The sequence below is a fragment of the Aedes albopictus genome, chromosome 1, assembly GCF_035046485.1.
Source record: "Aedes albopictus strain Foshan chromosome 1, AalbF5, whole genome shotgun sequence".
In the NCBI taxonomy this organism is placed as follows: domain Eukaryota; kingdom Metazoa; phylum Arthropoda; class Insecta; order Diptera; family Culicidae; genus Aedes; species Aedes albopictus.
In genome coordinates this window covers 329,591,357-329,604,945 of record NC_085136.1, presented here as the reverse complement: position 1 = coordinate 329,604,945, position 13,589 = coordinate 329,591,357, and the positions used below count along the sequence as shown (strand labels likewise).

General features: G+C 40.9%; 1 protein-coding gene across 2 annotated transcripts in view; it reads left to right on the top strand.

Moving 5' to 3' along the window:
- The first annotated feature begins 3,619 nt into the window (after positions 1–3,619).
- Positions 3,620–13,589, top strand: part of LOC109414602 (segmentation protein cap'n'collar) — a 279,838-nt gene continuing 269,868 nt past the window's right edge. Inside the window, exon 1 of one of the 2 annotated variants that reach the window (XM_062847322.1) lies at positions 3,620–4,344. The gene's annotated coding sequence lies outside the window, so the exon portion shown is untranslated. Of the gene's footprint in view, positions 4,345–4,414; positions 4,432–13,589 lie in introns of those variants that run through there. The other variant, XM_062847323.1, reaches the window with a different exon arrangement.

Below are 13,589 nucleotides of genomic sequence, written 5' to 3'. Positions count from 1 at the left end.
ACATAGCGGAGTTTCAAAGACATTATGTAATTTTTGTGAAAATAAGCATGACGGAAACGTGTTGAACCGTTAAGTTTGATCTCAAGCTGTACTTACGTAAAATCATAATATTTAGTAATGATTTTTCTGTATTTTTTTTTTATTTTTTGTTATTCCTGTTCGGATTTGTCACTGCGACCAGTTTTTAGATCTATTATGACATTACCCGTATCCTTAGTGTAGTGCATGTCGCATTACTCAATTGCCATTGAGGGGCAAGAAAGTATCGATTTTGATACAGATTTTGTTTTGTTTTCTTAGAAAACAAAACAAGAGTACTGATATTGGCCATGCATCGGAAACCTAGCATCACCCTTGTTTTACTGCTAAATTCTCCCCAGTAAGAAGCTTAGAACCCGGGTTTTAACATTAGCAGCAATACCATTCCAATAATGGAACATATGTTCAGTAATAAGGATTCTAGTATGTTCCTTGCATACCAGCACTTACCTGTCTTTGAAGAGTTAGTACATACATGGATCCCTAACCCGATTTGATGTCCTTTGCATCAAGTTTAGCCTCGAACGGCGAGGTTTTTAACTATCTGCAAAGTAAAGTTGGTTACCTTAGTTTTATTCAGAGACCGTAAGCCACCACGATACCAGTGACAAGGACTAAATACTATGATTCCTTGAATTGAAACACATGTTCCAAAATTGGAAAAGTAGGACGACACTAGATTTCGGTTTGGTAGATTTTACTCCGTAACGCAACACAAAAAGGTGATCTACCCACGTTACGGGCTCCGTTAACGATCGAGCATCTTTGAAACCCCCTCAATCATTCATCCATCAGCACGGATCGCCTGACACCTTGGATTGGGGTTCCCTGTTTAGTGGACTTTTACCCCCGGAACAGGGGGTCCGTAGTGCTATTCTAAGCCGGCAGCTACACGAGCATTTACATAAATTATGTATTTACATAAATTATCCCGGATAGGCGACATATCTGTGTTCCTGATGATTCCTCCAATAGGACTAACCCTCCTGAGGTGGTCATATCTGAGCTCATGACAGAACTAGCGGTTTTATCACAGCATTTTTTTGATCTATGTTACGGCCACGAAATCTTTTGTTGGTTTTATGTATTGACTCACAGTTTTGTGTATTTATTTATAAAAATAATCTCCCCGACAACAACCGCAAATGAAAGTTTTATTGAAATGGTATATAATAAGTGATAAAACCAATCCATGACTACTTGCTAGTCTTTAACGGAAGATATTTATAGCAAAAGTTATATGATAGTTTTATGGAATACCAAAGGTGCAAAGTAAAAAAACAATCACATAAAACTAATACAGAGCAACTAGCTTTTTAAAACATGAATAAACCTTCAAGACATGCTGATTGTTACATGGGAGGTGACCTAAACAGGTGCACGTCGCACACTCAAGGTTAGCTACGTAGTCTGCAGTAACGAACATCAATGACAAACTTTGGGATGTCTACCAAGATGGCATGCTGGCTCTTAGACAGTTTCCTGAGTGGTCCTTACCATTGGCGTAAATAGGGGGTAGCCAGGGGGCCCCGAACCCCTCCAGAATAATCCATTTCGGAAAAAAACACGCAATTCAGGCGAAAACTATCTTTATTAATTTAAAAAACTATATCGACAGCCTTGCCCACCCCCTCCCCCTAGAGTTATGACCTAGTTACGCTTATGGTCCTTACTACTACTTACTTTTGTCCTCGGAAGGCGGGCAGGAGAGCTTCCTCTACCAATGACTATTTTGTACGTGTATTAGAGTGGGTCATCCGTTATATAGGAATCTGAAAAATTTGATGGCATCCCATCAGGTCCCATTTCAGGACCCAAATAAGTGTGCAAAGTTTGAGCACAATCGGTTATGTCTAGGTTTGCGCATCGCGTTTGAAGTTTGTATTGGATTGTACATGGATAAACACACTTTTTTGCATTTCTCTCATGACAAGCTCAAATTTTTCTAAAACCATGTAACCGATAATGCGAAAACATAGCCTAGGGTGGTGTCCTGAAAAACTTTGCTTAGCTTGAACTGACTGCACATATCTATGGTTGCTACTCCGTAATTGACCCGAACCGATGACAGTTGCACAATGAATCAACTGAATAATTGACTGGGAGTGTTCAACATACTCACTGTGCACGCTTAAGAGATTCTCTTTAACGGTACAATAACGGCGCCAGCCACGTCCTTGCAGCCAGGTTGGAAGAGGGAAGGAATGTTAATAGCAACCTTTGTTAAGTGAAAGTTGGCGTTTACCGCACGTATTCACCAAAGGCTGCAGGAAGGAGTAATTGTTAGTAGGGAAGGTATCGTTGAGTCAGGATTCTCTTTGATAAGTAATATGGCGCCATCCACAAATTACGTAACGCTCTAGAGGGAGGGGGGGGGGGGAGTATGGCCAAGCGTTACGGCCCATACAAAAAATTTCGGGTTTTCATACAAAAATGCGTTACGTAGGGGGGAGGGGGGATCGAAAAATGTCGATTTTAGCGTTACGTAATAAATGGATGCTGCCTATGACCTTTTGAAGTTGAAGCATGCCGTGCAGACTGCAGTGCTATTGTTCGCATCACGCGGGAAGCAAACAATCGACCACCCACGTAAGGTGATCGTTCAATATTTATTCATAAAAATGTCCTGAAAAACTTTGTCGAAGACCACGAAGTGATCTAATGCAATGCTTATGAAAAACAGTTATTGACTATGCCAGAGGAAGTCAAGGAAATTTACATTTACGAAAAGCTCCTGGACCGATCGGGAATCAAACCCGTCACCCTCAGTATGGTCATTCTGAATACACACGCCTGTACAGCTGTGGCTATAGCGGTCCCGCTTAATGCTAATGCTAAGAAAGTAGAAGGATCATCATAATCGTAGATGTAGATGATGTCGTATCATCGAAATATTTTTTTTCATTGACGTTCACATATAGGAATCACAGTGCATTGTGTACAACTCTCCCCTATCAGGTCAGAATAGTGTACGCGCATTCACGGAAACCATACACCTAAAGCAGCTAGAAGGAATGATTGTAGATGAATACCCGAAAAGCAACGACCCCACCAAAGCCAGAGGTCAAGGATGCAGCGCGCATTTTTTTTATGCATTTCCATGTACCATTGAACGAACCATGCATCGAAATGAACACCGCAGTCAGTAGGTAAGCGCAACAGCGAGCAATAATTCACATGACTTGCTCTTGCACTCACAAAATGTGACGCAAATATATCAACAGTGATGTGACGTTGTTGGCGCCCAACGTGGATACATTCCGCTCAAATACACCTATGACCGGCCTGCTGAGACTGCCACCCACCGGGAAAAACTTAAGTATGGGTGGGTGGGTGCACTTAACGTCGGAAAAACACTCAATGAAAAATTAATGATTTCTAAGCAATTGTCGTTCGCTGTAAGTCGGTATAGGCCGGGCCGGACCACATACCACCACCGGAATCTCATTTGTATACCGATACACGAAGTCGCGATACGTCCGTCGCACACCTTTAAGAAGAGTATAATTTCGGCGAACTTCGCGCGAGGGACATTAATGACAAAAAAAAACGATGATGGTGACGATGAACCGCCGCGACGGAACCCGATGATACAATCAGTTGGTGGTCATCGTGGCGAATGTTGTGTTGACGAATTGAAAGGGAACCAAAGGCATTTTATAGTCGCATACCTTCTCTCGCTCCACACGCGACTCGCGAAGCGGACCATAAGAAACGTGAAAACCAGAAGTACGACTCGGTATCATTAGTGTGTTCAAAACAACAACCGCGGACGACGGACGGTGAGCACTTTTTTTTTGCGGCTCATCTAATAATTTGCCTACAAAGTAGTGATCACGCGTGTGTTGTGGCGAACAACCACCACCACCACCTTCACCGGACCCCGAAAACCCCCCAAGTGATCAAGTAGCCACTGACAGCGCAGCAGCAACAGCAGCGGTCCCGCGTGTGCGCTAAGCTAAGCAAGTTCGCGAATAGGTCTCTCCTCTCCACACCGCAGCAGCAGTGTCAGCTAACCAGCCAGCCCGGTCGTAGTAGTCGATCGCGATCGCGAGTTTGTCCGAACACTCGAGCAACCCGAAGAAGCAAGTGTCTCAAGTTTCGCAGGCAGTCTAGTTGGCCGTGGAAGGCGACATAATTTTTTCCGAAAACGTTTTGAAACCCCCGAAAATCCAAGAAGGCTCGAAAGTCGCGGAGATTGCGGCGGTATACAGTGTTACGTAGCAGGCGCGGTCCGTCCGGTTCTACAGGAGTCGTGGAAAACGTGGAAAAGCTCCCACTGGATTAGTGTTGTGGTATTTTACGGTGAGCGCGCTGCGAGGAGTTCCTCTGGGATCCCAAACAAGGGGTTATTTTTTCGCTTGGTTTCCTTTGGACCGTGGTTACTTGTACGTACGTATATACGTATAATTAGTTATGAGCAGTCTTCCAAGTGAACGTGCAAAGGTCTACGAGTGTGTGTTCGAAGCTGAGTAAAAGGGGGTGATGGCAATGTAGTGTGAGAAATAGAAATGAGCTACTGTGTTGGTATAGTTTGTGATGGTTTTACTATTCTCGAAAAGTGGAAACACGATAAAATCACGAAGAAAATGATAAGACGAAACAGGTTACAAAAATGTGATTCGAGATCGTGATGCCGTATTTCGCACCTGAGTGTGAACGAAATATTTGCAAATTTGTTTAAAATTCCATGCGCAGACAAATGGCGATGAGTGGATGAAGAACGAACAATGCAAAATGGCCGCAAATAAAAAGTGTTAATCGTTCGTGATGGGATGCGATATCGGAAATTTGGAGTACACAAGACAGCGTTGGAGTGTTGGAGGAGTTGGAGATCGTGAAGCAGTGCACTATTTCCCGGGCAGTGGACTTGACAGGCTGTGTTCAGCACTTGATATAGCCGATGAACCACAGTCGAGTGATCTCTGGGAGCTGCGAATATATGTTTTTGATAAACATTAAACAATTTTGAAGACTGGTGGATAATTTAAAACAGTTGATATGATAACGGTTACATAACTAGCTGACTCTTAACGTGACAATTAAACTTCACTTAGTAATCAAAATACCGTTAAATGGAGTAACTATAATGAATGGACACCAACTTTGCATATCATCGGGAAGAATTCCTGGGAAAGAATTTTTGAAAAAAAAAACACTTGTAAGAATTCCCGGAAAAACTTCTGAAAGTTGTTCAACAGCAATTCCTGTAAGAATTCCCGAAACGACGCCGTAAAGAGCAATCAGAAATATTGCTGGTGGAATAATAAGAACAACTTCTGGAAGAACTCTTCAAGGTACTTCTGAAAGATCTCTGGTTAAAGCATATTAGAAGAATTCATAGAAGAAATTTTGTAAAAAAAAAAAATATACAGAACTTTTGAATTCACGGCGAAACTTGCAAAAGAAATTCCGGGAAACCTTTGGAAGAATTTCCGGAGCAATGCACTGAAGACTTCCCAGAGGAACTCCCGGAAAAGTCCCAGATAAACTGCTTGATGTATTTCCAGAGGAACTTCTGGAAGAACTCTCGATGGAACTTCTAGAAGAATGACTGGAGAAACTTTTGGAAGATAATTTTTCTGAGGTGTTTTTGGAAAAATCGCAAGAAATTTTCTGTACGAAATTGTAATAATTTAATTAAAAAAGATTTTGAAGAAAGTATCCCCAGCGGCACTTTGAACAATTTTCGTATTTCCAGAAAGATTTTTTCAAGAAATTTCTTAAAGAAGTCCTCAGCAACTTTTGGAAAAAGCCCAGAAAAAAACGTTTGGGAGTACTCTTAAAATTTACGGTAGAATTCCCAGAGGAACTCCTGTAAAAATTATCGGAGAAATTTTCGAGCGTTTTGGAAAGAATCTATAGAATTCTTGGGGGAAATTCAGGAATAACTCTTGTATGCACATCTGAAAGACAAAAAAATAATTTATGTTTTGTTACCAGGAGAAACATCTGGAAAGTTTATTTGATGAGCTTCCCGATTTTTGTTAAATAATACAGGAACCAAACTTCTGGAAGAATTTTAGTGGAAATTTCGGAAAGATCTTAATTTCTGGGCAACTGTTTGACAGTTCCGCCCAGTACTAAATCCGGCGAGAGGTGATTTAATAAATAACTCCCATACAAACTTCAAATTGATTTTCAAAAAGGTTCCCAGGCATCAAAAATAATGAAAATTTGGGTTTCGGTTCAGTTTCGCGTACAGATTTTTAATATGGAATTATCTCAACACCGCTAAAGAAGTCAATTGAAAAAGTATCATTACACTCACTGCGAGTGAGCATAGGGTAATTCTCGCTGACACCAGGCCGCTTTTTACAAAAGGTATGGGATTTTAAAATGTTCTTGCTTATTCGCTAGAAAATGAACTTCTTAAAGATCTTAAAGAATTTCTGCAATCGTGAAAGAACATCTGAATTAATTCTCAGATGTATTGATTCTTCTTTCAGAGGAATATCTGAGAGAATTTTCTGAAAAAAAAAGTTCTGAAAGAATTCCCCAGAACTACTCTTTGAAGAACTTTTCGATAAACTTCAGGAGGAATTTCTAGGAAGATTAACTTTTGGAAAAAATAAAAATAAACACTAGAAGGAACTTCCAGAGGAATTTCTGGGGTGAATTGCGGAGGAATTTTTGGATGAACTGTGCATAACTGGACGAACTTCCAGAAGATTTGACAAAAGAAACTGTTGATAGAACTACCGAAGGAACTTCGGGAAGAAACTTTGCATAGAATTTGTCTAGAATTTCTGGAGTAACTTCTTGAAGAATCCCTTTTAAAACACCCGGATAAGGGAATCTTGTAAGAATTCCCGAAGAATTTATAGCGAGCAAGAATATCCAAAATGTCTGAAAGAATTCCCAGGGGACCTCTAAAAGAATTCCCGAGCAAACTTCTAGAAGAATTCTCAGATAAACTTCATCTGAAAATTTTCTAAGCAATTTCTGGAAACTTTCACTTGGGAGTTTCCGCAACGTATTAGAGTAATTCCCAGAGGTCAGGAGTTTCTAGAGGATGTTCAGGTGAAACATCCAGAAAAATTCTAAAAAAAATCTAGAGATGAGTTTAAAAATAATACGCGGAGGAACTTCTAAAAGCATCTTTGAAACAACTTTTATGATTTCTCGAGTAACATCTAGGTTTATTGCCAGATAAAATTCTCAAACGATTCCCGGGGAAAATATGAATAAATTCCTGTAGGAACATCTTTTTAGAAATTTAAAAAAAAAACTTGGAAGAATTTCCAGGGGACCTTTTTGAAGCATTTCCAGAAATATTTCTTGAAGATGTTCTCGATGAGCATCTAGTGAAACTCTGAAAGAAGCCCCAAAGAAAATTCTGGAAGAAATATTGGTGAAACACCTGGAAGAATTCCCGGAGGAACTTTTTGGCTTTCAAAATACTCACTTCCATAAGTATCAAAATTCTAAGTCATCTTTTATTCCACCTCCAGGAGTAAGAATTCGTCGGGAAATTCAACCAACCTACAACCGTACATGCTTCCGACGGCTCAGAGGTGCCTTCAAATAAGAAAGCAGAGCATCTCTCTTCCCTTTGGAACTATAAGCTGGTATCAGTAGTTTCGCCTAATGCCCGGAATCTCCAGTTTTGTACTGGAATCTACGACTTTCTTCTATGATTCACAACTTTCCATCCCATTACAACCTAGTAAATTCAATTTGCTTCTGTAATTATCAACTTTTTATAACATGCCGGAATATCCATCTCCCCGAGCTTACAAGCTTTCTTCATACATATTTCCATGTAATTTTTATCTCCCTATAGATCGGCTTCCTAACTCAGGAATTTGATCTCTATAAGCTTCCACTAAATGACTCAGGATCAAAGTTTTAGCAAGCTTGCCTTAAAATCTTCATAAGGGACGGCATCAGAATCGCTTCTCCAATCACGACCAGTGTTGGTAAAAACTCAAATTCTCAAATCTCATGGTTGAGTTGAGTCTCACACGCGATTCTTGACTTGCCAAACTCACTGCCGAAAAAATCATGCATGAGTTGACTCATCCACACTGCAAATCTTTTTTGCTGTTATTCTGCAAATTTTGCTGATTTTTTTTGTGCTGATTGCGTTCAGCAATACGAATTTACTGAGTATCAGCAATTATTTTTCAACTTGCTGAACCATCCAGAAATTTTGACAGTTGATCAGCAACGTTGTGCTGAAAATCAGCAAAAATGTTGCTGAAATTCAGCAATTTATTTTGCTGATTTTTTTTTGTGCTGGAAGCATTTCAAAAAAATTGGTGTGCACGACCACCACGATGAATTCTGTAATAGGGTAACATTTCATAGTTTTATTCACGTGGTTCTTGGTCATAAAATAACTTACAAATATGCGTTTGAATTTCAAGATGTTTTCCTTTGTTGGACCATAGCTCCTGCAGTAGAGCCATATTAAGTTCCTCCTTTTTGAACCCTTCGGAATAATACGGCACAAGCGCCTTTAGCGTGATGGTGGTTCACCTGCAGGAACTTAATTGGCTTCATTTTTTCCTGTTTGTCGTTCCTAGCTTCCTTTTGGCGGAGCCCCGTATTCCTAGTTGGGGTCTCTTGTTGCTTACCATTGTAAACCTACACAATCGTCAGTTGTCCCTGCTGTGGGAAACTCTCGGTTCACACTTCAGCGAAAACACCCGCGAATGAAGAATTCGGATGAAACACGCGACGACGAATAGTGATACGATCACGGAAATGAACTTTATTGATTACACTATTAAAACACGGATTCTTAAATTACGGACTGTTTTTTTTTTGACCACCGACGTACTATCCCATGATCGCTACCGAGACGTTCGATGATCGAAATTAAACTAAACTGTATTACATTTTTTTCCTGGTGGAGATGCTGTGAGAGCACATCATTATCTTCTCCTCTTGTACTTCAGAGATGCGATCACTCAATGACCGGTCTATATCGCTTGGCACAGTGACGCGGAAAGGAATAATCGTATCTAATATATCTAACACCTGCGTTCTCAATTGTTTTTTCTATAACCTTTAGCTGAGGCCTCCATTTTGGCTCCACTGTCCACATGTTCCTGTTTTCGAGTCGCTGGGCGCTATTTCTTCCTCTACGTTTTGTATCGGCTTTTTTTTCGTTTGAATTGCCATCCTCTTGGCTCCGGCCTTGAGCTTTTGGCTTGCCTCACCTGCTTCTCGTCAAAACGGAAGTTTAGAACAAAGTTGCGATTGCTAGGGAACCCGTTCATAATAACCACAATTGTGAACAGCTCGCCACGTCCCTAAAAGGATGATCTCCTGAGTTCCAATCAGGATTTTAACTCCTAGTACGTCATGAACTCCTTTAGTTCTTTCAGCTGTCATTCTGCTTTCTGGACATAGCCTGGTTATCATAGTTAGGCCATCCCAGGATCGGTTCTTCGGATAGAGATGCGACTTCGTCCTTTTAGAGTCCGGTTTTTCGCCACTGTTGCCTTCATCGCCACCTCTCGAACGTTTTCCTACATTTGGAGTCTCAGGAGCATCTTTTGAGAGTACTTGCCTACAAGTATCCTCCATGGACAGCCCAGATTTGAGAAGTCTCCTCATTTCGCTACTTCGAGCAATTGGTTCTTCCGCAATATGACTTAGGGCCAATTTCTTCACCTCGGCTTAACCGGTAAGCCAGGCTTACCCATACAGTTAAACCTGGCTTAACGCTTAAGCCAGGGTGAAGAAATCGCCCCTTAACCATATATCTGGGGCAGCTCCGATATTAACTATTATATTAAAAGCCTCCAGTTTGATGGAGTATTTGAGTAGCACAGATCTTGAAGAATCTTTATCTAACCATCGATACATCTTTTATGGACACTTGAATGTTACTTCGCAAGCTTTGCGTTTCAGGAATCCTCGGTCAACAAACAGGGATCTCTTTACTGGTTTGTTTGCGGCCGAATTACATGGATACTCACCATCCATTGACAATCCAAGTGATTTAGATGATGCTGTTGATACTACAACAACCTTCATCATGTAAGCTTTTGAAGAAGCTTGTCCTCTACGGTCTGTGAAGACCACAAGAGGAATTCCGTGGTGGAACTCTGATCTGGCCAAGCTCAGGAAACAATGTAAAAAGTGTATGTGTTAGATATTCATCTAATCCCATCCGAAGGAGGTTTGGATTGTGAAAAGAAGCTAACCATGAGGGACTGTGGAATCGAGTACAGTTCTATGCCTACTGGTGACGGAAATAGTCGAGTGACTCCATAGCTTGAAGGAATAAAAGCGCCCGTCTAGCGAATTGGGAGTCGTGAGTTTGAGTTTCACCGGAGCTAGCGAATTTATCATAATTCAAATCTCAATTTGTTCATCGTTTCTGTTGTGCACATGGATGTCAAAGCATTTTCAACACTGTAATTTCTACATGGCTTGGTCAGCCAAAGCAAAAATCAAGAAATTGACATTTGTAAGGTGCTACGGTCACCCTTACCGTAATAGGTCGGTCGAGGACCGACCCGTCGAGTGTCCGACGGCACACTGATTGTCATACCAATGAGTGATTGGGAGGCGGGGCCCGAGGCTCATGACGATTAAAAATAATTAAACAGAATTAAAAATAAGAAAAATCTTATTATTATAGTTTCTTCTGAAGAAGACACCATCCAAAGTGTCGAAGCGTCGGGTTAGATAACAACTCGTTTTGATTCGACAAGACTGCGTAGTCGTCAAATCCGAGTTGCACAGAATACATTGGATTCTCCTCCATCTATTAAAAATATTTCCTCTCCCGCTTTGACAATGTAGAAAAAATTGGAAAATACGACGTTCGGCTGGTTAAGAGGCTTCCAGGTCGGTTCGCAAGGCATACAGGAAAGCTCTCCGGTAGGGTGGCCCACACTTATATGAAAAACAAAAATTTCGAAAAATGCCAAGTCTTACCTCCTCAATCAGTAGTTTTGGACGTTCAAAATTTGAGTAAAATCGGTTGAGCCTAAGGGGGCGCTCAAATCGCTTGAAGTTTGTATGGGAAAACTTGGCCAAATGTATGCAGGAATTTTAAGTTTTCGAATTTTGCCGCTAGGTGGCGCTGTAAGCGTTCAATAATCAAACCCTTTGGTATTTTAGTAGGTGACTATATGCCAAAGAACTTTGTCGAAGACCGCGAAGTGATCCGATGGCTGTAAAAAAAAGTTATACCCTAGGCAAAGTGAGGCAAAGTATTGAGATTTCATTATTGATATTATTCTTTTACATGTATTGGCAAAACAACAATAAAGTTTATCCTCACTTTACCTAGGGTATAACTTTTTTCACAGACGTTGGATCACGTTGCGGTCTTCGACAAAGTTGTTTGACATATAGTCACCTACAAAAATACCAAAGGGTTTGATTATTGAACGCTTGCAGCGCCACCTAGTGGCAAAATTCGAAAACTTAAAATTCTTGCATACATTTGGCCAAATTTTCCCATACAAACTTCAAGCGTTTTGAGCGCCCCCTTAGGCTCAACCGATTTTGCTCAAATTTTGAACGTAGCTTCTGGGAGTCTAAAACTACTGATTTAGGAGGTAAGACTTGGCATTTTTCGAAATTTTTGTTATTCATATAAGTGTGGGCCACCTTACTCTCCGGTCTGCTGAACGAGCCGGATGGGAAAACCAAGGATGTTTTCGATCACCTGGCAATCGTTTGACTTATTTGTCCATAACTGAGTTCAGAAACCTAATATTGAAATGTTTTGTTTGGAAAAGTTGTAGATTAGTGTTTTTCCTACAATTATCACCAAAGACGCCATATTCTAACTCTAATATTGACGTCGTAAAAGTGTTAGTACCACCTACTCTCTAGCGCTGTATATATAAGAGGTAGAATATGACGTCCCTAGTGATAATTGTAGTAAAAACTCTAATCTACAACTTTGCCGAACACCACATTTCAATATTAGGTTTCTGAACTGAATTATGGACAAATGAGTCAAACGATTAGCAAGTGATCGAAAACATCCCTGGGGAAAACTTTTGTTCAAATGTTTCCAGTTTCAGTGAAGCCAGTTGGTTGTACAAAATCCTTGCGAAATCTAAGCATTTCCGAGAAAACGAACTTTGTTTGTCAAATGACGATTTCACTTCCTCTGATGAGGAAGTTCTGGAATCCATGTTCAGCACACACTTCCCCGGATGTATGGGGCAGATGGGATTTCAAGACCAACAATTGAAAAGGCCACATCAACATTGCGTAAACAAACACGTTTCTGTCGACTTAGGGCCTTCTGGGATCCACCCACGCATCTCACCACCATTACCAGAAAGCTTGATGTTTGCGCTATGTTGGTGGTGGTGAGGTGTGTGGGAGGAGTTCAAAAGGCCTCAAATCGATAGAAACATGTTTGTTTATAAAATGTTGTTGTGGCCTTTTCAATTGTTGGTCTTGATTTATCATTATTGCTACCGAAAGAATCTGTTGATATCAAACATGTTTTGAAAAAAAAAAACTACTTCTTTGCAGTCTTGCTACAGGTTATATTTCCACATCTTAGCGGAATATTACTGTAAAGTTTATACCGTACGTGGGTTGTGCGTCGTGTGAGGAAGCAAAGAGTTTCAGGCCTATCAGATTGACTTATGTTCTTCTAAAATTCTTAGAACGCATTGTCGATCATCAAATCCGCGATGTACGTCTGACCAACCTACCTCTTCATGTGAACCATAATGCCTACCAATCTGGTAAGTCCACTTTGACTCTTTAACACAAGGTTGTTTACGATATCGAGAAGGCATTCGCTCTAAAGCAATCTTGTTTGGGTGTTTTCGTGGGATGCCTTTGACAATGTGCCTTTCGATGCCATATTGGAAGCCGCACGGAGTCATGATATATCTCCAATGATTTCCAATTGGATTCACCAACAAATGCTCAAAATCTGACATCTCTTTTCGACATTGCGTCTAGCAGCGATAAGGAAATTTAGTGTTTGTGGATGCCCCCAAGGGGGAGTCCTAACGCCACTTTTGTGGAATCTCGTATAGCGGTTTTCCTATTTATGGTTTTGCCGACGACTTCCTGATAGTTGGTATGTGCATCAGCATCCTTTTCGAGCTGATGCAAAGCGCCCTTCAGGTAGTTGAGGGTTGGTATCGCCAATATGGCCTTTCGGTTAATGAGTAAAACATATATTGATCTTTACACGGAAAGGCGAAACCCTAATGGTGTTCGCCTTTTTCGTCTCTTTGATTCTGAAATCAATGTGACTGAACAGGTAAAGTACGGTGGAGTCATTCTTGATTCCAAGCTTTCCTGGACACCTCATATTGAGTTCAGAATCAAGAAAGCTTGTATAGCCTTCGGGCAATGCCGGCGAACCTTTGGTACAACTTGGGGCCTAAAACCCAAGTATATCAAATGGATTTACACAACTGTTGTTCGTGCGATATTGGCATATGGATGTCTTGTGTGGTGACAAAAGAGCGAAGTGAGAGCGGTCCAATCAAAATTAGGCCATCCCCGAAGGATGTGCTTAAACCTAAAAGGGATACCTTCATGGCCTCAGTTTTGTCACCTCGCTGAGTGTGTTCCATCAAAGACGAGCTCTG